The sequence below is a fragment of the Podarcis bocagei genome (assembly GCF_964188305.1).
Source record: "Podarcis bocagei genome assembly, chromosome: 1".
NCBI classification, from domain to species: domain Eukaryota; kingdom Metazoa; phylum Chordata; class Lepidosauria; order Squamata; family Lacertidae; genus Podarcis; species Podarcis bocagei.
The window spans coordinates 112,778,655-112,804,398 of record NC_138125.1 but is presented as its reverse complement, the minus strand read 5'-3'; the positions used below and the strand labels follow the sequence as shown (position 1 = coordinate 112,804,398).

At 40.0% G+C, this 25,744-nt stretch overlaps 1 protein-coding gene and 2 long non-coding RNA genes across 4 annotated transcripts in view; 2 read left to right on the top strand and 1 right to left on the bottom strand.

Moving 5' to 3' along the window:
* Positions 1 to 25,744, bottom strand: part of CSRNP3 (cysteine and serine rich nuclear protein 3) — an 89,251-nt gene that overhangs the window by 35,036 nt on the left and 28,471 nt on the right. The gene's annotated exons all lie outside the window — the stretch shown is intronic.
* On the top strand, positions 708 to 6,233 carry LOC308581988. Its single transcript, XR_014005437.1, has 2 exons — positions 708 to 1,210; positions 5,045 to 6,233. It is a non-coding gene; the product is annotated as an uncharacterized lncRNA (long non-coding RNA).
* On the top strand, positions 7,395 to 12,686 carry LOC308582172. The gene is made up of 2 exons (XR_014005534.1): positions 7,395 to 7,589; positions 12,261 to 12,686. It is a non-coding gene; the product is annotated as an uncharacterized lncRNA (long non-coding RNA).

Here is a 25,744-nt window from a genome sequence, read left to right as displayed (position 1 = left end):
AAACCTTTGCCCGAAAAGAAAGCTGTGTGGCTTGAATGATTGCTGCTTTGAACAAGTAGCTTTAGTTCAATAAAATGAAAATGCTTCCTTAACTTACTCAACACAGAATGTAATTCCCAAATCTTGCTTTCATTTTGTAAACTTGAAAATCATTACTGAGGATCACAGAACTGGGAGTTTGTGAAAATGAGGGATCATCAGGTCACTTCTGTACAAAGGCAGAAAACACTGCGCATTGACCACCTGAAGATTAACCCTCATAATCCAGAGCCAATGAGGTGTGACACAGGTAGCAAGACTCTGCAGGCAGCAGACTGCCTAAAAGACAACTGGGGTGTTATTGTTTTATTTGGAAGATAGGACCAATTGAGACGTTAACGGTCATGGCCAGCACTGTGAATTATACTCAGAAATGAACTGGCAATAAGTGCAGTGTGATAAAAATGTGAGTCATGTGTTCAAAGGGGGTGAGGACTAGTTCTGGTCAAGAGTCTTGGCAATGCCTGATCAGCTTCCTCCAGAAACAATGTCATCAAAAGTGGGGAAACTTGTCTATCATTTGCTACAGAAGTAAGACAGCCAGGTGGGAGAGGTGGGTCAGACAAATCAGGGAGCAGGAGAAATCAGACAAGTCAGTTTTTCCTTTGTCTCTCCTTTTCTGGTTGGCTGCAGAAACCATGGAGGGAGAAGGGACGGAAATGAGACAAACCATGGATTAGAAATGTTCCCATAAGAAAGAATGGAAATTATAGGCTCGTTATGCAAACCTTCGCCTAACGAATGATTTCCAGTGAATGCATTGTGTTTGGAAAGTGTGAACTGCATGCAGGCTCCCAGGAATGAGATCACATCTGCTTTGCTCCTCCTGGCCACTTTGCTGCTACACCACGCTGAGCTAAACCATGGTTTGGCCAAGCATGTTGCCCAAATCTGGGCTCGTGGTTTAGCTACCTCCAGATAAACCACAAGCTCTTTCTGTATTCTTATCATAAAGGGTTGCCTCACAACAGGCCTACAATAACAAACATAAATCCCTAGAGTAATGCATTTTGACGACAAGCAGTAATTTCTGTCCTTCAGAATCATTTTTGGATAATTCAGTATACTGTGAGACTGGAATACATCTAATCTTTTAAACAGCCAGCTAAGCAATGGCTATTTGGCTCCTGAAACACTACACAGCATATGGTAAATGATGAAAAAGGGAGAGGTGAGTCTTTTGTGACTGTATATCTTCATATTAGCTGTTTTATTTTGTTTGGATTTGAGATTACTGGTACTGTCAGTTTGGATTTCTTTATTGATTTATTATATTATTGTATGCTGTTCATTACTAGCTGCTGCAATTTTGCAGGGGGGAAAGTGTAATGTCCCTTTGCTAAATGCTGCATCTTTTCCTTCCAATATTTTGCAGAATAATTATAGCACATTATAAGCTGATAATGATGTTCCATATAGAACATGCATATAAGCGCTGGCATTTTAAAAATCCATTCCACATTTTAAAAGATAATAGCCCAAACGCCTACTCATCCCTGTAATTGTCCCTACCATCTATGGAAGTCAAAACCCAATGGGTTTAAATATGTGACTCTGAAATATTAAGTTTCAGGTCTTCTTAAATTTACATAAGTTTATTAAGACTATATACTGTGAAGAAAACCAAACATCTATGAACTACTATTTCTTTTCTTCTGACATAAACAATGGACTTACTGTAATAGTATGTGAATGGGTGTCTGTCTGTACCATCTATAACTAGTTTTTAGTCTTTTTCATAGACAGGAATGGGGGTGGCTTAACCACTTACATTTAACATAAAATCACTGCTGGATGATCACTTCAAGGATCCATCTATTCCAGCATCTTGTTGCCAACCAAATGTCTTCAGTAAGTCTCTACATGGCACACAAAGGCAGTGGCCAATATCCCTCCTCTGTTGTCTGTGCCTAATATTCAGAAATGCTATTATATTGATGCTATTATATTATGATTCTATGTCTTAATTGCTTACTACATAAAATGTCTCAAAGCAGCTGACAATTAAAAAAACCAAACCAAAATGTGCACATACATGAATTTAAAACAAACATCAAAAGAAATAAAAAGGCATTAGGAAAAGTGCCTATCCTACTGCCCCCCCAACCTACTAAAAGATGAACACCAAAACAGGCAGGGTCACACCATCATACCATATGATTCCAACTAAGAATCAAATGGCCAGGTAAAAAGGAATATGTGTTGGCCTGGCACCAAATACAGTGGTGCCTCGCAAGACAAAAAGAATCCGTTCTGTGATTCTCTTCGTCTAGCGGTTTTTTTGTCTTGCGAAGCAAGCCCATTGACGGATTAGCGGATTAGCGCTATTAGCGCTTTTAGTGGCTTATCAGCTTATCAGATCAGCTGATAAGCAGCTTAGCGGCTTAGGAAAAGGGGGGGAAGGGGGGAAAAACCCGCAGGAACTCACAAGACCTTTTCGTCTTGCGAAGCAAGCCCATAGGAGATTCGTTTTGCGAAGCACCTCCAAAACGGAAAACTCTTTCGTCTAGCGAGTTTTCCATCTTGCGAGGCATTCGTCTTGCGGGGCACCACTGTAGTTGGTACCGATGGCACAAGGCATTCCTCCCTGGGGAAAGCTTTCTGCAGTGGGGAAGTACAATGCCTCTGCCAAGGCATAGTTCCTGGGGTTCCAATTCGCGACCCATGCAGCCTACCTAGGGAGACTAGAAGCACTGCCAAAAAAAGAAGGAGATATCAAGTAAAATCTTTTAACAGCGCAACAACGCTGATTGACAGAAGAGGTTCTACAAAACAAAGTCTAATGAGTCATATAGTTTCAGAATTACTGATTGATAAATTACATTTATACCTTAACAAAAAAATGAGCTTTTATACCTAAGATCACATACGTTCAATGACTTTTAGCTTAATTCCCTAACACATGGGTAGGCAAACTAAGGCCCAGGGGCCGGATCTGGCCCAATCACCTTCTAAATCCGGCCCTTGGATGGTCAGCATGTTTTTACATGAGTAGAATGTGTCCTTTTATTTAAAATGCATCTCTGGCTTATTTGTGGGGCATAGGAATTGGTTCTTCTTCTTTTTCCAAAATATAGTCCGGCCCCCCACAAGGTCTGAGGGACAGTGGACCGGCCCCCTGCTGAAAATGTTTGCTGACCCCACCCTAACATCTCCAAAAAGGGAGTAAAGATTTAAAATTTAATATGTAATGTGTAAGCAACTTATTATCAAGCCCATAATTGGAAAAAAAATTAACTGCTATCTGACCAACCACGAAATTCAAACATAACCCAAGATAAAAAAATATTTTTTATTTTTTTAAAAAAAGAAGATTTAGTTCTGACAAGTTAAGGCTGAACATTGCGAGCTAAAGGCCTAGAAAGTAGTGCAACCTTTTACAAACTTGATTTAAATCACCTTTCAAAACTTGCTACTTCAAAGCTTGGAGCGGGGAGAACACTGGTGGGAATGAGGGAGGAGGCCGAAGAGAGGAGGGGATTCAGAGGAAGGAAGACAAAAGAAGGCTAAAAGTCAAGCCAAGGGTAAAGGTATAAATTAGCAGTGCCTCTGGCAAGAATCAATTAGTGCTGGACAATTCAGCCTTTACAATATTCTTTCATTGTCTGCTTTCCTTCCTGGTTACAGATACATGATGTATCCCATTCAGCAAAAATCTCCCCTCTACATTTTTACGCCCAGCAGGGCTTTTAAGCAGTTATTGTAAGTGATGATCTCTGGTAAATATCACAGATAATACTTATATAGAGTAGGTATACAGAATTAACTTTCTGACCAATCACATTCTTTGTGTGAATGGTTTCAGAGACCCAGCTCCTAGGAAGGAACCACTGCCTGAGTTTTTTTTTTGCATCTGCAGCCACCTTGATCCAACAGGAAAAATCTGGAACAGTGTCTCTGGGCACATCTTTTGTCCTTGGAAATGCTACAGCAAGCTCTACCACAACTGCGTAAACCCTCATATCTTAAGGCTCCACCAGGAGAGGCAGCAGAGGGTACCTGCAATGGCACCAAAGCAGTCATTTCATATGATGGAAAGAGCCTAGAATACTACTATCCTGTCTGGCTACTAGATATATGTGTGCCATTCATCTCATTCATTGACAATTGGTGTTCATTTTGTTTCATCAGGTAAAAGGGAAAGTTCCACCCCCTCTCAGATGTCAGAAGCACAGGGTGACAACTCAGCCCATGAATCATTAGAGTGAGGCACCTACATATAAACTGAATTAAGACCTCTTCAAAAACCATTTCACCCCTTGCTTCTAGACATGATGAAATCAGAAATGGGCCATTCCCCTTGAGAACGAGCCAAAGGGATTGTCTCAATTAGTGGATCCTAGGCTAGATCCAGACCAGTTAGCCACACTAAAGTCCCACTGGAATCAATAGAACAAGGGAGTTATTACTAGGGAATATTGTGAGTTCCAAGAGGAAGTGGCCTGATTTCTACCTCTTGTGCTAATGTGCACATCAGAAGCTATTCACTGGTTTTGAAATATCCCAAAGACTCCAATACAGTCTCTAATAATAAAAAGTATCAAAGTGCATTAAAACACATATTTTAAGACAAAATGCATCTAAAATGCATATTTATATTTAAATCTGATTTTTGTGGGGGTTTTTAATGTAGAATAATGCAGAAATGGAACAGACTGAATTTATGAGTGAACCCATGAAGAAGTGGCATGGACTAGAAAATGAATTGATTTGCCCTTGCTTAGTCACACCTAGCTTTTAGATTACTTTCAAAGGGATCAAAGTACAGTTAACCTGGTCTGAATCCAATCCACCACCATGACTATTTGAACATGTGATCTTTCTCGATCCTGGATATTAAACCAGTTTATCCAGAGTCAAGAAATTATTATTTTTTTAAAAAACCAGACGTTTGATACTTCTGTAAACCTTGGAAGTTTCTTTGGGTAAAGGTGAAAGAGAAAGGAGATTTGCCCATTTAACATTCTGTACGCTGCTCTTTTTCAAAATCTCTCTCTGTGTGCAGGGAATCAAAGAAACAACAACAGAAGAAAGCTTGCTTGAGGAAGAGGAAGAGACACAGGATAGGATGGCTCTGAAAAACTTAAGGAGAAATTCATGGATTTAAAAGATTTTAAAAGGAAACCAAGGTCAGGTTATTAAAATGGCCATTATTATGCTGCAGCCATTTTAAAGGAGGGTCAGCAAAAACAAGGGCCACTTTATTTCTACTAGATTAAATTTAATCTAGCAAATTATATGAGCTGCATATGTATGATTACTACCAGAACATCATTATTTTGTGTTCTGCTTAGATTCACTCACGTTTTAGAGCCAAGAACTGCTGCATGAATTCCATACACATACCCCCATCTACTGAAATTGTAGGCATTTACACATAAACAAAGTATTGCCTTACCAGTTTCTAGTAGGATCCTTATGATGCCATGTCTCAACTCTGTAACTGGTTCAGAGCAAAGACAAAGACTGACAGCTGACAAAGAGCAAACCAATTCATCTTTCAGAAAAGCTTTCTTGATCTCACAACAGATTACACCTGTCTCATTCAGTACAATCAGCCATCTGGCCCTTCCTTGGGATGTGTGCTTAAACTTCAAGGTCTGCTTATTATAAGTACCTTTTGAGAGGAGGGGCAGTGTTATCAACAGCAAATGCATTTATCCCTATCCTCAGGATGAAATCATCTTCTTGTTCAGATGATGTGCTTTTGGGCGGGTAGCAACCTTACAGGGAAGTATTGATTTTTAAATCAAGCATACATTAAAAGGGAGGGGAAAGTAGTATCACCGCACTTTTAACGCTCCTACATATTCTGGACCCTGTCCATTTTGTTTGTGATTAAATGGCTGAGGCGTACTTCAGTTTCACCCCATCGTAGCCAAATCCTTTTGTTTTAGTCTCGCAACCTTAAAGAGGAGAACTGTTAGTTTTGTGATAACATTAGGGATGCTGTTAAATTGTAATGTTCCCCTTGTTATAGAAAAAGAGCCATTACATTTAAGTGTGTGTTTACTGTAAGCATTTAACAAGCTCATATATATTTCATACCGAAATCTATAATGCTTGCTTTACACAAACATGTTAGTGGCCACACTAACCCCCCCCCCCAATTATTTCAGCTTTCTGAAACAGATTCTTTGAATGTTGTGCAATTAACTTTAATGGTGAAATAAATAGCGATATGTGTGTTTCAATAGTCCCTTGGCTGAATGTTCTTGGGAGAGTCAAAATTCATCAAACCCACACACCCATATCCTTCCATTGGTGGAATTAAACTGGTGCCCCTGCAATCATGCAAAAACTGTTGATCCAGTGGACATCTCCACTAGTAACAGGTGAAAGGAGGGGATTTTCCTCTCCTCTGCCCCAACCCAACTGGGTGCAGCAAGTTGAGGGACCCTCCAAAATAGGGTGTAGGGTGACATGGGAGCTGCAAAGAGGCGGCAGAATTAGCAAGAAAACAAAACACTCAACGACCCATTTTCTCCCAACTAAATCCTGTTCACAGAAGCATCTGCTGGGTCAAAAGCCCTCTGTGAGCACAAGGGCACCACTTGGCTACCAAGCCCGTTTGATGAAAATGTCTTGTTCACTCAGTCTTGCATGGCCACCAGTAGTGCAGTAGTGTACTGTAGCTATTTTCAGATTCTGAAGTTCTTCCTGCCAAATTGCTTTGTTTGATAAAAGTTGCTAATTTTAAAGTTATTGTGATGACTTTTTATATTGGATTAGGCTGTTACTATTAATGCTTGGTGTTTTATTATGTTTTTATATGTGTTGGAAACAGCCCAGAGTGACTGGGGCAACCCAGCCAGGGGGGCGGGGTATAAATAAGTTGTTGTTGTTGTCGTCATAGGAGGGTTTCTGGACTGCTAGCTACAGTGGCCATGGGAGGGTTTCAACTCAAGAGATAGAGAAGAAGAAGAAGAGGAGTTTAGATTTGATATCCTGCTTTATCACTACCTGAAGGAGTCTCAAAGCGGCTAACATTCTCCTTTCCCTTCCTCCCCCACAACAAACACTCTGTGAGGTGAGTGGGGCTGAGAGACTTCAGAGAAGTGTGACTGGCCCAAGGTCACCCAGCAGCTGCATGTGGAGGAGCGGAGACGCGAACCCGGTTCCCAGATTACGAGACTACCGCTCTTAACCACTACACCACACTGGCTCTCTGGAGTCCCCTGATAAATAACAAACAACAACAGTAACAAAACCAATACATTTAATAATTTACTGATATAAAACAAATTGCCTTATTTTTATTCTGTGTATTTGCATTTTACATTTTAGAAATGCAATTCCTTTTTTTTTTTTAAAGTAGTCCCAAATAATTATTGAATCTTATATCACAAGAGGATTAAAATGGTGTGCGGGTTTCTTACTGAATTAAAAACTGTGTCTGCTACTGTGCACAATGCCAACAAATGTTCCAGAGAGAAGTTTAAGGACTTTCAAAGAAGTCAAACCATTTCATTGGTGAGAATTGTGTCATCTGTTTCAGAGGACCATAGCTTGACCCCTGGAGCCAGTTTCAGAAACATGGGGATCTACAGGTTGGTTGGTTGGTTGGTTGGTTGAGTGTGTGCGCGCGTGATAAAAACCTAAATGGGTCTGAATTAATTAAAAGTAAACTCCTCATGGAAGACCTAATTTGTTTCCCTAAAAGGACACATTCTACTCATTTAAAAACATGCTGATTCCTGGACCGTCCACGGGCCGGATTGAGGTGATTGGGCCGCATCCAGCCCCCAGGCTAATAAATAAATAAACAGAAACAATTTAGCACGCCAGATAAGAAAAGGTTTATAAGAAAGTCAGGTCCACTTGGACTTCAGAATATAACAGGAAAATGTATCTAGTCAAAAACTAGCTTTCTTTGTCCCATGATGTTCTAAAGGGGCAAGTCATGTACATGCTTTAGTCACCCAGTTTCTAAATTTCTGTGTTCAGGTCATTTGAAAGTTATCCAAGATGGCTCTCACCACTTGGATTTAAGGCCACCCTCAACTCAGAGCCACTTCCTTCAAGCCAGAGCTATTTTTCTAGCAGAACTCACCAATAATGCCTCCCTCATTCTCTTAGAATGGCAATGGTGCCCACCTGAGAGGTGCCGGAACTGAGTTCCTGTGAGTTCCTTCTGCTTCAAGCTGTTGCTAGGTGTGGAGACAGAGAAGATGGAAGAGAGCCAACCAAACCAGAGCTAACAAACTTGTCTCCTTTTTTGAATCGAAAACTTTCAGGATTGGATAAGTGTGTCCACCCATCCTTTCTTATGATGTAGAGAGCAACCATATTTTACAAGGCTGCAAAAGGCAGAACTTGTGAGAAGCCTAACATGAGAACTTATTCTTCTATGATGATGCCCGCATTATCAAGCCATTTGAAGCTTGATTTTTAAACGAACAATCTTATGTGCATAACCTCCCCACTTGAAATAGGCAGGAATTGGAAAGTTCCCTAACATTTCAGATAGCTTATTGACTAAACATTAACCAGTCCAGATGAAGGGGTGAGGAGAGAGCCAGATCTTGTTGCCTGGGTGATAGACAAAGAAATGCATATACTACTCAATACAACTAGCTTTGCTGGCTCCCAAAATGGAGTTTTCTTCTTTTAAAATGGAGGCCAGTACTGCCAAGCTAAGCAGTGCAAGTCAGGTTCATTGCATCCCCTTTGGTTAGGTTTTGATCTGCTGCAAATGGAAATCCTAAAGGCACATAATCCCAATGAAGACTGCATTTGTACCCATACAGAAATGACCCTGGAATTTGGCAACAAAATTGGCCCCTCTTTTGATCTCAAATTTAGAGGGAGAGGGTTGTGGGGGATGGATGTTTCTAAGCCTCACATCACAGATAACAGCTGGAAAAAATGGGGACAATGGCACTTGAGGGATAAAAATTCAAAGAGGATACTTTGAAAGAAGGCATGTGCTCATAATTTATCAGGATTCTCTACTCTGCCCATTCCACCTGAAAAATTATAGGCTCTGTCATCCATTGATCTCCATTATCCTGGTCTAAGCTTCATTGTGCTCCTAAACTTTTCAGTTCTTCCAATTTCTGAAGTTATCCATATATTGGAATTACAATGTATTATGCAACTTTGTATTCTTTGTACTTGCAGAGTTTGAGAGTCCTTGGTTCAGAATCTGAATATTTTTCTAGGCCCAGAATCCTTGATAATGACTTAGCCTAGAATAATCCCAATGAAACCAAAGCAGACTATTGCCTAAGCACCTGAACTGGAAAATGTAGTGTAAATGGTATTAAGGTTTCAATGGTGTGTTCATTTGAATTTTCAACCCCCCCTTGTAGATGCCTTGCTTTGGTTTGTTGGTAGAATGTTCAGGGTACAAATGTGGTCACTGAATAAGACCAAATTACCTGTCATTAGGGATGGGAGAGAAATCTGATTCAGTTCGCATCTAAAGCCAAATTTCTCAAAATGGCACTTTCCGAAACAATATAGAACCAAAACACAGCTATCCTTCAAAATTCGCAACTCTGAATTTTGTGATGCAGTTCTCCAACCAAACCGTGTTACAAAAATGCGTATATTAGGAGAAAATGTGCCTAAAATCAATATATTAGTGGAAATAACAAACAGAAACGCATTATATTAGGAGAAATTAGTTACAAAAATGAGTAATTAGTGAAAACTAAATACAAAAATGTGTCTATTAGAAGAAATTTGCACTAGGATGCTGAGTGGTTTTAATTAAGATTAAAAATAATGATAACAGCAAATTGGTGCAGAAAGAGGGAGAACTGAGTTTAAGATTGAAAAAATTAAAAACTGAGAAAACCAAAATACACAGATCCTTTCACCTCTACCTGTCATTATGTGAAACTATAGTTGCCATTCACACACTTCATGTTAATCTTCCAGAGGCTTCAGTGAAGCTCCAGTTGTACTCCAGTGAATGCAATTCATGAACTGTAGTAACGTCTTGACAGACATTCCTCTGTCCCTTAACCAAGAACAGTTTGACCCTAAGGAACAAAACTGATTCCTCTTACTGCAGAGCATGACATCTCACATAGAAACAACAGTGCTCCTTACTCTTGACATTTTGGCTGAGTACATACCATATATTTAACAATAATAGTAATAGTAATAACAATAATAATTTTATTATTTATACACTGTCCATCTGGCTGGGTTTCCCCAGCCACTCTGGGCAGCTTAAAGCACATTTAAAGTCCACAGCTTCTTCCCAAGAATTTTAGGAACTGCAGTTTGTTAAGGGTGCTGAGAATTGTAGCTTTGTGAGGGGTAAACTATGGTTTTCAGGGTTATTTGAGGAAGCCACATGCTTTAAATGTATGCTGCATACGCAACCTTTGATCCAACAGTCCTAAACTGTAACATTATCAAAAATATTGATTGCAGATGAAGATCCTATCAATAGTTTTAAACATTTTACCTGGACTTTTGCTTGGGACCTATCGGAGATTTTTTATTGCCTCCATTTAAGTCCTACTTTTTATATTCTGCTGATGTTCTCTGTTGTTGTGAAATTTTATAGCATCCATTGTTTGTTTGTTGGTCTTTACATTGTTTTTATGTGACATATTTCTACCAGGACCATATAGTGAAGGGCAGACTATAAATAAGGTAAAAAAATAACTGATCAGCTGCAATAAGAGTATCTGGATTGGTCCATAATGCATGGAAATAAATATGAATCAGATGGTTTCTGATACAAATCTCTGGTTGTGAAGGTGCAAGGTATGGGCTACTCTGCAACAAAGCAAACTAACCATGTCTTCTGCCATAAAACTAGACCTTTGCAGTAAAAACCAACTTCTGAGGGACAAAATGCACACATTTAAGCTTGCATCGTGACTGGAGTTCAAAATCCAGACACAGTCCAACCAATGTTAAATACACTAATGTCAATGGAAGACGTAAGTATATCATCAAATATCTCCCTAATAGTCTTTAGTATTTAAAAGTGTTTAACTTTCCCAAGAACGTTCAATCTGATTTGTTTTCAGAATTTATTGTCTTTGTTTTTATGTAAAATGTTCTGTGTGTTACTAAATATTTTGAAGTAATATGATATTCATCAGTGACAAAAAGAAAAAAGAAACCTAACTAGGAATTTTACAACCACATTTTACCCTTGGTATGCCTGTTTTATGCAGTGAGCAAATTAATCCTTTAGTCTTAATAAAAACACTTAAGAGATTATAAATGCTACTGAAACTATAAGGGAAGTGCCACATTTATGCCAAATGGAAGTTTTACATAAGCTGTTGGATATATTGGGGGTTTTTTATTATGATTTGGGTTCAAATACAACCTTGCTACAATGACACTTCCAAAAATGCTCTGATCCGTGCAGTAAACTGGCTGTGCATTTAAGCTGGATAGCCAGCATACAACATGGATCAGTGCATTTTCGAAGTTTTGTTGCAGAAAGGAGCGCTCAAGAACCAAATCATAATAAGAAACAGTCAAACAGCTTGTGTTGATGCACACATTATGATGCACATTATCAACTTCTACATCTAGCAACTAGATCAGCCCCAAGTTCACATCTCTTAACTTCCATCCCCCAACATGTGATTGGCACTGTCAAATCTGCCCTGTCTATAATCTGGAAATGACCACCCGATGAGAACCCCAATATGACATGCATCTGGGAGAAACAACCTGTAGGAACTCAAGACCACGCATGCCCCATCGACCAATACTTAACATTTCGTGTGGATTGAAGCCACGTTAAATTCAGGGCTCAAAATTTCATTCAGAAACATTTTTAAACTTGCCACATTTTCATTTTGACAGGCCTAAACATTATTATTATTTAAAAAATCAAATGGGACACTAAAATCCCCATGCATCTTTCAATGGGACAGAACGGCAACGTTCAAAACCAAGCAATGCATACAAAGACATACATGCACAGCCACCAAAAGGTTAGTCTAGATACAGGATGACTTTGGTAATCACAAGTGAGCCCAACGCGCTTTCTGGAATGAGGAGCACACAAGGATACAAGCTTTAGATAATACCTGAATTGGGATATAGTTTCAGATAAGCTGCAGGGTCTTTTCAACACGGGAAACAAAACCTCTCCCTCCTCGTTTTGTGCCAGCAAAAGCTCACTGCAGTAGTCTGTGTATTCCCCCCCTTCCCCAGTCAACTGTTACAGCCTTCCACCAGCTCTCTGACCTTTGAACTCATTTCTTCTCTCTCTCTCCCCCCCCCAGCTCCCTCTGCAGTCAAAGCTACTGTGCTTGTCTAATTTGCATAAGGCTTGCGAAGGGCCTGTCAGCAGCTAAAAGGAGAATGCTGGCTGGGTAAGAAATTGTAGAACTGCAGTTCTGCTGGAATACCTGAATCACTGGAGGAAAGCGGAGGCAAGGGAGGAGGTATTATGTTTGCACTAAGCACTGCTGCGACTGGGGCATTTTAGAAAGCCACTGCTCTCACTTCAACTAATGGAAGGCAGAGCATTTTTATTCTGAAGAATACGGAAACGGAACGTTGTTGCCATCCTGCAGGATAACCCACTAAAATCAGGCTCCAGCGGCTGGTTTCCAAGGTGACCAATATAGTCAAATATCCTATTTAAATCTGGGGAGGGAAGTGGTTGTGAAAATCTCTGCCACTAAAGCTTTGCTGTCTGAAATGCAGCTAGCCTGATGTTGCTCATTATTATTATTATCATTAAGGGTATCTGTCTGTCAATGTGTCTGTTGATATTTTCATTTCCAATACATTTGCATCATACATCCTCACGTTGCAACAGCTTTGTGCCCATGATACTAAAACCACATAAATAACGAAGGGAAATAAGTGTTGCCAGTGAAACTGTTTTAACAGTCTGATACAAAATAACACTGCTAAGCTCTGTAAACATAAGTCTGTATTCAATATGGTGCCAAAAGAGTAAGAAGTGAAAGAGTTTCTCAGATTAATTCTCCAAAACGTTCAAGAAGGAAGTGAACATTTTTCTTTATTGGTTTAGAGAAGTGGCTCAGGCTTCTATTATTTCCTGCTTACTCCCATTTTGCTTCCTGCAGGATACCTCACCCCTGTTCAAAGTTACTGGTTTTGTATTGCTGAAATGCATATTAAAGATTAACAGTTCCATTTCTTTCAAGATTGGAAAGCATTTAGATATTCCATTGTTTTCCCAAAAAATGCTTGATGCATGCACCTCTACGATACTATCAAACTTTTATGTTTCATACAAAGCTAATTTCCTCAAAATCAAAATATTAAGAAGCAGCAACACTTAATTTTGCAACCTACAAATGGTCACTTAAAATGTGTGGTAGCATTCTTTGTAAAAATGAAACAGAAAAGATTACACATCCCTTACAATAAAACCAATAAAACAATAGGGGGGGGATACAAAGCAGAGAATAGTCATGTATGTTGTTCTTAAAGCCTGGTGGGATATGTTAGATGCAGGTTCCTTATATGTTTGCCTCTGCCTTTGCATCATCACCCCTAAAATATTTCACAAAAGCTAGTTTTGGGGGGAAATTATATGCATCCTAATTAACATTCCAGTGTATGCCATTTATCATTTAAAAACATAAAAGAAAATTGCCATCATTAAACCACATGGTTCCTCTCAAAATAATGAGGTTGACAAGACATAAGCATAATAGATCGTTGCTATACTGAAATAACACAGCATTTCAGAATTGGCTACTGATCAGTGCTAGGGGTTGACTGTAATGAGTGAATGTTCCATTACTCCTGGATCTGTAATGTTTCCGGCTGCAGAGTTTTAATATAAAAAACCCCACATTAGCTACAGTTACTTTACATGGTTTATTTAACAAGGCATTCAACTCCTGGGCATCAAACAAGCCACACCTTACTGAATTCAAAAATGAACCAAATATATTAGCAACCCAAAATGGTATAAACGAAACTACTGAATGGCATTCAAAAACATTGAAATCTCAGAATAATCTGAAGCAGACAAACAAAAAAACAAAAAACTAACCTGTTCAAATGGGTGGGTTTTTTTCCAGTCCATACACTTTTCCTGATAATTATGCACCAACATAGGCTGTCATTTTGTAAGTGTGTGATGTGTTATCTGCCTTCCTAGTTCCAGCGGAATCTTCTTAAAATTTCCCCAGCCCTGTCTTTTATTGCCTGTACCATATGCTTTATTGTTCAGCGACAAGAGCTACACTCTGCACAAAGACTCATTACCTACTGCTTGCTTAGCAGCTTCAGTGTCTCTCTGACGCTGCCTATGTGATCACATGGGAGTTTTGTCTGATAAAACCGGGCATACTACTGATTTCACTGTCTATGGATATTTTTATCAGCTTAAGGTCTACTATGAAGAAAGAACAACAAATGATAAAGCTGCTTTAAGTCATTAACGGAATACAAATTATGGAAATCCCTTCACAACCCCTTTCCATGCCCATTACAAATCCCTTCGCAACCTTCTTTACAAAACATGGATTCATTAGAGATTTGAAATTATGATTAATACTTGCTTTGTGAGGACTAATGACAGTATCACAGTAAACTATCTCTATGCAGGATTTAATGTCAAATTCATATTGATATTTGTGAAAAGGAATCAGCAATATGATTGGCATCCTGCCAATAAACCTATTAATACTTTTAAGTTGCTAATATTGTATGAAAACTATGATTGAAATTCTAAGGATCCTTACTCAGAAGTAATCAGTGGGGCTTACTTCCAAGTAAACATAATTAGGAAGAAAGACATTAAAGAAAGCCTTGTTTTGCTCTGAAAGCTTACAGTTGCAGAATTCCACACACACCCCTCTTTTTTTTTACTATTTTAATACTCTGAAACCGAGAAAAAAATAATCAACTAATTTAATACCCTTGGATTAAATTACCTATCCGGCATAGTTTAACACAAGATGCAGATATAGATATTCAGAGTTTAAGACTGTAAATTCAGACTTAAAGATTTCTAAATGGCAGAAATCTTCCATTCCCTTCTGTTGATTCATTACCTTGGTATTTGATAAAATGGCATTTCTTTGGAGGACAATAACTGGCAAAACTTGCTCAAAAGAATCACAAATAATTGAGTACCTCTGGAAATGTGTCATCTCCAGGAAGAAAGGAAAGTTAATTTTACTTTAGAAAATTTGAGATCCCCACACATTGTTTTAATTAGAATAGCTATGTATCTGTCTTTTGCTGTGGAAACCAGTTCCGCCTAAATAATGAATTGTTTTCACTGCTTACCGCAAAATTGTATTTATTCATTTTATCCATTTATGATAAAATAGTCATTGCTAAAATTACATTTCGGCTTTGAACGTAGATAAATGACAAATGGCAATGTCATTTACTCATTAACATTCTTCAAATGGCAAAAAATACCTACTTGTTATCCTTTTCAATGGTTCACTCATTAGCATAAGTAATTGACAGCTTGTTGCTCATTAAGGGTATGACCAATCATTGCAAGTGGAGTCAGTAAAAACAACGTTACTAACCTTGCTGGATTCAGGATTGGCTTCTAACAAAGACCACATGACAGAAGTCCCTTTCTAAAGTCCATAGCACCTCTCCATCTTAGTATGTGTGTATATATGTGTGTGTGTGTGTGTGTGGATGAAAATGTTTTATAATGGACTTTCTAATAATTATACAGTATGAAACATCTAACTGTAATCTGATGAAGGGAAAGATAATATTATCTAAGGTGTTCCATAGCTTTTCAGATGAGACAAGCAGGTTATTCTGTCACTGAATTGTCTCTAGATTTCAGTTCTAATTAGCATTTCTTTTATAGCCATAACATCACAGGTAATAATCAATTTAAGTTCTACCATTTTAGTGAAAACACATCATAATGCACAGATTGAACAGATGGTTCATGGTGAGAATCTGTAGGGGCAAAGATGATAGCCTTATATGTTAATAAGGGAAAACGAAGATCAATTAGGCACCTTATTCATTAAGAGGTGGTTTTTTTGTTTGTTTTTTTACTTAACAGAAAGGCTTTTTTCCATTTATGATGCCATAGAATACCAAGGATAGAAATAAACAAAAAATGGTAGCCATTTTGCTGTAGCAGTCTGAAACAGAAAAAAACCCCAAATGCTTAGCAAATGGTGGAAGATGAAATAAATGAGAATAAAAAGTTAATGTGCCATTACTACACACTGCAGGAAGAAATAAATGGTATGACTGATTGATTGAATGATTGACAGACTGATAGATGGATAGACAGGAAGCTAGGGCATGTTAAAAATATATATTAAAATATGAAAGGTTAAGCAAGCTATAGTAATGAAGTCTGCTGCTATACAGACAAACAGTAACTTATATTAAACAATCAATTCTTGGCTTGCAAAATTTTAGCTTTTATTTCTGAAATCTAGTTTTTCTCCAGCTACATCCAAAACATTAGGAAGTCAGGTTCATGCAGAAAGTTTATACCAGTAGTTAAACTGGAGCTAGTCTCAGAAATTTAACTGGGAAAGGAGAAAGCACCTCCTTTTGTATATAATGAGATTTGGTAACTCACACACTTTCTAAGCATGCCAACAAAAGCATAAACAAACATGAACACCAGAGTAACCCATTATACCTTATGGACTTCCCAAAATGGTTTTGACAAAGCCCTATTCAGATGTTCCTCAATCATTTTCAGTTGCGCAAGGAAGGACGGAGGAGAGTGATGGTTTACTTGCTGCCTCCTCAGCCTCCGTTGCGTTCCTGATTCAGAATCCTGGCTGTGCTGGGTTCCAAATCACACATGGGGCATCCACAAATAGAGCCAGCTCCTCACTACAGGCATTCGTCACCCAATGAACGCAGGGCATAAGAAGAGACCTGCTGGAGGCCCATCTAAGGCAGCATCCTGTTCTCAGTGGCCAACAGGATGCCCATGGGATGTCTGCAAGTGGGAACGCAACAGCATTCTCACCTACTTGTGATTCCCAGAAATCACGACACAGAGGCATACTACCTCCAACAGTGGGTAGACAATGTAGCCATCATGGCTATTAGCATTTGATAGCCTCGTCCTCCATGGTTGGGCCAACGGAGGGTTGCCCTGTGCATAGTGTATCGCCCTGGGATTGCTTTCCAATGAAATTCGGGCTGAAACTATTTAAATAAACAAGAAGGAAAATGCTTGAGCGGGAATACTTGAAAAGGACTTTAGTCTCTCACCAAAGGTTTCTGAGGGAACCTAGCAGTCATGTGATAGGTAGTCAGATAAATCATTGGTTTAAAGACAAGATGCTAAGAGTAAGAGTTGTTAAGAGTAAGAGCTGCTTCACAATGGAAGGGATGGCAGGTAGGCATTGTGGTTCCTTAAAGGTATGTTAGAGGAGGTTAAGGGGTGATATGATAGCCATGTTCAAATATATAAAAGGATGTCACATAGAGGAGGGAGAAAGGTTGTTTTCTGCTGCTCCAGAGAAGCGGACACGGAGCAATGGATCCAAACTACAAGAAAGAAGATTCCACCTAAACATTAGGAAGAACTTCCTGACAGTAAGAGCTGTTTGACAGTGGAATTTGCTGCCAAGGAGTGTGGTGGAGTCTCCTTCTTTGGAGGTCTTTAAGCAGAGGCTTGACAACCATATGTCAGGAGTGCTCTGATGGTGTTTCCTGCTTGGCAGGGGGTTGGACTCGATGGCCCTTGTGGTCTCTTCCAACTCTATGATTCTGTGATTCTATGATTCTATGTTTTCAGCCAGGTACTATTTAACATCGATAAACGACCTGGAGTCAGGGAAGAGCAGAAAGTAGCCAAGTTTGCAGATAAAACTACCGTAAGTAATTCATAAGCAGCAATAGCTCCAGCAGCCTGGGATAATCTCCAAATGGATCTATCCAAACTGGGCAAATGGGAAACAAAATGAACGAACGCCCGTGTAAGTAAGTGTAAACGTATGCACATTGGTGCAAAGCACCAAACCTAATTTTGCATATGCACTGATAATATACGGCATGGCTGTGATCAGTGCTATTTTTCTAGAAAAAGAAGTACTGCAGCTCACCACGAACTTCTCCCTTGTTCTCTTAGAATGGCAATGGTGCCCATTTGAGAGGTGCTGAATCCGGAAAAAAAGTCCTAGCTTTGACTCTCAAGAAAGTCATTCTGGGATTGTGGTGGATAGCCCAATGACAACAACTCAGTGTGCAGCCACAGAATAAGGGAAAGCTATAGAACCCTTGGCCCTCCAGGTGTTACCAAACTCCAGTTCCCATCAGCTCCAGCAAACATGGCTCACTGACCAGAGATAATAGGAGCTGTAGTTTAGCAACATCTAAAGGGCTAAAGGTTCCAATCCCTGCTATAGAGTTTGAGGGGTTTATTTGTTCAGAAAAAAGACAAAGGGGCAAGTTAGAGGTTAGAGTTGTGAGTGGTGTAGATAAAGTGAGAAAAGAGAGGTTTTTTCCTCCCCCATAATATGGGGATTTGAGGTTGCTCAATGAAATGGATTGGTAGTAGATTCAGGACTGGCAAAAACAAAGGCACGCTTCTTAACAGTCAATAATTAATTTATGGCATTCATTGCTAGTAGATGTGGTGATGACCATTGGTCTAAATGCTTTTAGACACATTTATGGAGGGTAGGTGTATCAATGGCTATTAGTTACGACAGCTAAATGGCACATTCAGATGCAGGCTGCCTCTGAATATCAGCTGGTCGGGAGCAGGAGGGCAAACAACAGGAGATATTTCTTGTCTTTATGCCCTACTTAGGCATAAAAGTATTCCTGGAGGTATCTGGCTGGCCAGTTCGTAACAGGATGCTGGGTTGAACGGATCACTTTGTGTGATCTAGAAGAGCTTCTCTTCTTAAGGTGGCCATGGACACAACAAACTTAAAGAGGGACCTCACACATACCTTGCCATTTTATAGTAACAAGTCCCAAGAGTACTTTTCTCCCATATACTTTCCCCCCCCCACCACTCTTGTATCTAGTTCTACAAAAGGGGAACCATCTTTCTAAAACAAAAGATTCATCAAATGGGAAGCGAAAGTGAGTTCTGACACTGGTTACTTCATAAGCAATATATAATAAGCAAATCTCAGAATATTCATGTAACCCCTTTCTACTGGTAAATCAGAGTCACAATGAATGTGAATATCACTTCTTTTTCAGGCACAAAATATTGCACAGGGAATGCTTGTGAAGTGCAATATTATTGCCATAAAAATACGACTTGGAGACCACACACAACAAATGCGAAACTAAAGACACATTTATTGTGACAAAAACTGGCAAGTCCCTTCCTACACATCTTTCTCAAACAGTGTCCCTTCCACTTACCATTTATTTAATTGGATGTGAAAAGCATAGGACCATGCGAAGGTACCTTATGCCAAATCAGACTATTGGTCCATCTAAATGTAAAGGACCCCTGACAGTTAAGTCCAGTCGCGAACGACTCTGGGGTTGTGGCGCTCATCTCGCTTTACTGGCCAAGGGAGCCAGTGTTTGTCCGCAGAAAGTTTTTCCGGGTCATGTGGCCAGCATAACTGGCGAAACCAGAGCAGCGCATGGAAATGCCGTTTACTGTCCCGCCAGAGCAGTACCTATTTATTTACTTGCACTTTGACATGCTTTCCAACTGCTAGGTTGGCAAGAGCTGGGACCGAACAACGGGAGCTCACCCCATCGCTGGGATTCGAACCACCGACCTTCTGATCAGCAAGCCCTAGGCTCTGTGGTTTAACCCACAGCACCATCTGCATCCCATTGGTCCATCTAGCTCAGTGCTATTTACACTTACAGGCAGTGGTTTGCCAGGGTTTGGAAACCATACTTGTAAATGCCAGGGATTGAACCTGGAATCTTCCAGATGCAAAGCAGATGTTCCATCACTGCACTATAGCCCTTTGCCTAGTTGCACACATACGTGCGCGCACACGCACACTCTATATTGAAAATAGTGGTAAATGCTGCCTGTCAGGAGAGGCAGTTCCATGCACTGTTTTTATTGAGTCACAGCGGATTCATTGTTTTAGCTATGTCACTACTGCACAAAATAATTAGGGCATAATGCCCCCATCTGCTGCATACCATATTTCATCTTGGCACATCAGCCCTTTACGGAAGCTTTGCTACATTCTTCTATTGTACCAAAGCCGCTGCAAAGGGTAACAGTTAAGGGACTCGTTTGTGCATTGTCACGATGCACAAGTGATAAGGAACCTCAACAGGGCCTCAGGAGGAGCCAATTTCTTTGATAAGAAGGAAAATGGCAAAAGGTTCTAGAATGTATCAGTTTACAGGATTAAAACAAAGAAAGCAAGTCGTTTGTCAAATTCAGCAAGATGTCCACATATTTCTCTGCAGCACGGTGCTCCTGTTTCCTGGATTGGCTCTCTTTCCTCCTCCATGACCCTATTTCTTAAATGTGTAATAAGGCCCTTCCTAAGGAAACGTAGCAAGTTTCTATGGAAGAAACGAGCTCCTCACCAACTGTTATGCAAGCAGTGTTTTATGAACAAGGCAGAGTGCCAACCTGTCCTACTCTTTACAATTGGTTCAATGAGGACAACGATATGCTACTTCCGCTTATTCAGCTGAGCAACTGGGCTTGGAGACAAAGCAACTCATTTGTTTGTCAACAGCTTTTTGCTACTCAGTGGCCTTCCCAATGGAGATGCCTAAATGTTTACTTCCCCCCAAATACATAAAGAGTTAGCGCTCCCTCCTAATTGTATATCCTGCATTTGAGATAGCTTCAGGATCCAGCAATGCAGGATTTCCCCCCTACCTGGACTTAACATACTGTTATGCTCTGCCATATAACCATGTGTATGGCACATTGTGGCCAAGCTGTCTTTGATGAAACTCTTAGATCCCAGTCAAAAGATAACCCTGCCTGCTGCAATTTACACACAGCTACTCAGGTAAGCCAAGTACTATTAGCTTTAACAAAACTAATACCCTGCTAGAAGAGTGCAGTTGAATTTGTACCTGAAAATCCCAGGTATCATTAAACCTTCTTTGTATTCTTTACCACAGATGCCATGCTAAAGATCACTAGAGTGCTGAAGTCTATGCTTTTTGAAAACTTGTGCAGTGACAGAATTAAAATAGTATCATTGTTTATGACTTGACACTGATTTACCATTAGGGGAATTTCAGTATATTAAGCACTTTCAATTTATCTAATTTTTAAAGTAAAAACATACCCCTGGATCTAGAGCTCCATGTGTGCCCTGAAGTACAGATAGAGCTTCCATGTGAGAGATTGCTAGTTCAGAGTGACAATTCACAACACAAAAACCAAACGCAATAAATGTCTTTAAGGCTGCTATTTTCAGATCATTTATTCGGGAATTGCCCCATTGAAAGACTTAAGTGGTTTGAGGGTTGCAGTACAATTATTTATTATTATTTTACTCAGAGCACTTTTCTGTTTCTCGCTTTGACACAAAAAGGAAGGTTTCTTGAAGAAAGAAAATCAAAGTTCCTTTGCCTCTTATCTGGGAGGGTGAGGAAGGAAGCATACAGTGAGAAATGCCAAGGTAATAAAAATAAGATGTTACCAATTCCATTCACAGTTTCACTCAATAAAGCAAGTTAGGCCAACAACACATTCTCAGACTCCTGTACCCAGTAGGAGACTTAAGCAGTGCCATTATTCCTAGCACCAGGAGTTGTATTATATCCTTTGTCAACATTTCATCAACACATTCTCTCTTTTGGACACTTGCAGTGTGATAGGAAACGGGAAACTTATGTAAGATTTGTAAATGTCTACGGGTTCCTCCTACACATATACAACAAAACTGCTCTTTTATCAGCATCAGAGTTGACAACAGATGTATGCCTAGAGCAAATTTGGGGAGGTGGCGATATTTCCTGAGGTGAAACATCTAAGGAGTTTCAAGGGGAGGAAAAAAAAAAGAGTTTCAGAACATGAACATTTCTTCAGTGGGTTCCTGCACATCTCAAATATTTGTTTGGGTTTCTGTTGAGAGATTATTACACAGACAAGGAATTGGTTTTAGAGCTATGTACTAAAGACAGCACCCATAATGAAAATGAAACAATTTACTTTTAATTATACTCTGAATTCCAAATATTTACTGAGTGGTTGTGGGGAGGGGGGTATATGTGGTGTTCGATAATGTTGTAAGGAAACATGTTACCTATTGATATATGTCACAAGTTGAGGTGGGAAACCTGTGGCTGCCTAGTTGTTATTGTTGTTGGAGTACAGCTCCCATCATTCTTGACCAGTGGCCAGGCCAGCCAGGGATGATGGAAGTTGGAGTCCAGCAACATATGGAGAGCCATGGGATTCCCATCCTTGGTTCTGGGCAAAATGAATCACAGGCTTTTTTCTTTTCCTTTCTACATCAACTGTAGTTAAAATCTACTCTTTTAGGTGTGGTTTCAGATCCTATTATACTAGAAACAAATGAATGGTACCATTACATCTCTGCCTGCCAGCTTTTCTCCCACATAGCTAGCTATAAAGCTGTTGTTCAAAGCTGAAAAGAACATACTATGCTCTCAGAAGTACTGTGTTTAACTCACAAATGTACATAATACCCTCTCAGATGCTTAGCTGAGCTACATTTTCCTTCAATAATATTATCCATGTTTCACTTGCCCACATCAATCTATACATGCTCTTATTTAGTACATTGCTTGTGTGCCCTCATCACAAATGAATGATTGTAAATTGTTGTGGGTGACGCCTTGGGCCCCATGACCATTTGATAACTCCTAAGACACGGGTAGGCAAACTAAGGCCCAGGGCCGGATGCGGCCCAATCGCCTTCTCAATCCGGCCCGCGGGCGGTCCGGGAATCAGCATGTTTTTACACGAGAAGAATGTGTTCTTTTATTTAAAATGCATCTCTGGGTTATTTGTGGGGCATAGGAATTCATTCATTATTATTTTTTCAAAATATAGTCTGGCCCCCCACATGGTCTGAGGGACAGTGGACCCGCCCATGACTGAAAAAGGTTGCTGACTCCTGTCCTAAGAGTTGCAAAATTTTATATACTGATCCCAAGAACTGCTTTGGGAAGTGTGGCAATATCCTTCCTTTATTCATCCTTCCCATCAAGCTAATTCTCACGTTGCAGTCTGGAACATGGGGGGACACAATGTTCCCCTTCAACTTCTGATCGATACTTAGGTCCTGCTGGCATTCAATAAGAGACTATGTGCTTTTGATTTATTCCTTTCTCCTTCTCCCCACTGCCCATTTTTCAACACACTCATGATCTAACTCCATGCTAGACAGGAGATCTCTAATCCGCTCTCCTGATGTTTAGAGCTGGGCTGGGGAACATGTGGCCATTCAGATGTTGTTGGACCACAATTCCCAGGCACCCTTGAACATTGGTCTTCCTGCCTGGAGCTGATGGGAGTTGGAAGACAATGCAGAGCTAGAAGACCAATGGTCTGACTCAGTGTAAACCAGTTCCCTATGTTCCTAGGTAGGCTCCCCGCACTATTTAGAGCTTTGCATGACTTGGGTTCTAAATGGCATGTAGAGCCCACATGCCCAAATCAGGCTCCTTGCTGTACACCTTCACCCTCCAATGCACAGGTGACAGTGGGACTAAGCCACTAGGGGTATACACAGCCCCCATCTCCCTCACACATGTTCAGCACTGAACTTTTAAACAAAACTTCCGCTTTCCTAATGTCTCATGCTACTGATATTTATGAGAAGAATAAAATTGTGAGTCTGAGATACGCTTGAGCTCTGCAGCAATGAGAATATGCCAGAGCTTGCTCCTGTCCTTGTCAAATCCCTCTGGAAAGGGATCCTTTATTAATGAAGCCGAGAGAGATTTTTCTATTGACCTTAACCAAGCTGTTGAGCAAGAATGGAAATTGCATATGGCAGAAAATGTATGTACATTATACAACAGCTCCAATCATGTGCCAGTCACAAATACCTTATGGTTTTAAATGTATTTTATGTTTCCAATAAAAAGAGGAAGAATGCACAAGGGAGATGGAAGCAACTATACTAACAAAAGATAAATTTTAAAATGTATTGCATCCTTAATACTTTATATTTTATTTATAGGAGAGTTACCTATTTGCTTAGGGTAGAGCTTTTGGTACAGCCTAAGATCTTGGCTCAGGGAACAGCAAAAGGAACTTTTGTACACAGAGTGGGAGTCACTTATTTGTTCTGTCTGCACACACTTCTTTTTATTTACTTATTATTTATTTCAATATTGCATATACCTCTTAACCCCGTGGTCTCTACGCAGTGCATAGTGAGGTTACAAAAGATACAACACAGATAAAATAAGCTAAAATGAATAATAAAACCAAAGCGCTAACTTTAAATGGCAGCTGAAATAAAAAGGTCTTTACCAAGTGCCAGAAGTTCACCAGGAAGGGCACATTTTGAATCTTAGCTGGGAGGGAGTTCTATAGAATTGGGCCCATAATACTAAATATGCAACTGCTTGTGGGTGTGAGCTGTGTGTCCAAGCCACGGGGGATCCCAAGACCTCAGTGATTTAGCAGAAATGTAAGGAATCAGGTGATCCCCTAAGATTTCCTGCACCCAAGTTGCTAAGGGCCTGGTAAATTAATAAAAATATATTGAATTTGTCCTGGTGGCTTATAGGCAGCCAGTACAAGTCTTCTAGCATCAGAGTTATAGTATGGTGGTAGTCTGTTTCCACCAATCGTCCAAGTGTGACATTTTGCACCAGTCGCAGCTTCCAGACCAAACTCATCGCAGTAAAAAAGACTTGAAGTTACCAATGAAGTTAGACAGTTGAACAAGCTTCCTCAGGAGTTGGTGGGCTCTCTTCACTGGAGGTTTCTGAGCACAGGTTGGATGGCCATCTGTCATGGATGATTTAGTTGAGATTCCTGCATTGCAGAGCATTGGACTAGATAACCCTTGAGGTTCCTTCCAATTCTATGATTCTATGAATGCATGAATCACTGTGGCCAGGCTACCCCCATCCAAGAATGGCTGCAGTTGGTGTACCAGCCATAGTTGGTAAAAGGCACTCCTAAGCCACTGAAACTATCTGAGCCTCCAGTGACAAAGATGATCCAGGACCAACCTTAAACTATGGACTTCTTCTTTCAGAGGGAGTCCAACCCCATCCAGAACAGGCAGCTTGGCCCATCTCCCAGATATGGGAACATCCATCAACAGTGCCACCATTTTTTACAGGGTTCAAACTCAGTATATTGGCCCTCATCCAGTCCACTATGGCACCCAGACAATGATCCAAAGATTACATAGCCTCTCCTGACTCAGACGTTATTGTGAAAACGAACTCTAGAGGGACAGGGGAATCACAGAGGCACAGTGGGCCGCAGCTACAGGGAAATTGAAGGTTCCCCCTCTCTGCACAACTTGAAATGCTTATCACTTACTCAGTGGGTTTTTTTGATCCTTGCCAATGTATAGTAAACAAAAAACTGCAGGCTTCTTGCTGCCATGCTAAGTAGGCACTGACATCTGGAATTCTTTTAGGTAGAGACAACAAAATTTAAAGCAAACTTCCCATCTCTTATGCTCAGGAACCATTGCCTACCCTACTGAGCTAAGGAAGATGGAAACCAAGAAGCATTTATGACAGTGAATCGCCTTAACACAAATAATACTTTTTATAATAACAACATGATAATACTTTGTACGCATTATGGGAGCTGGAAAAGTTTTAAAACTCTTCCAAGTGTTCACATCCTTTCCCACAGGTAATCCTCTATAATGCTGTAGGAATTATT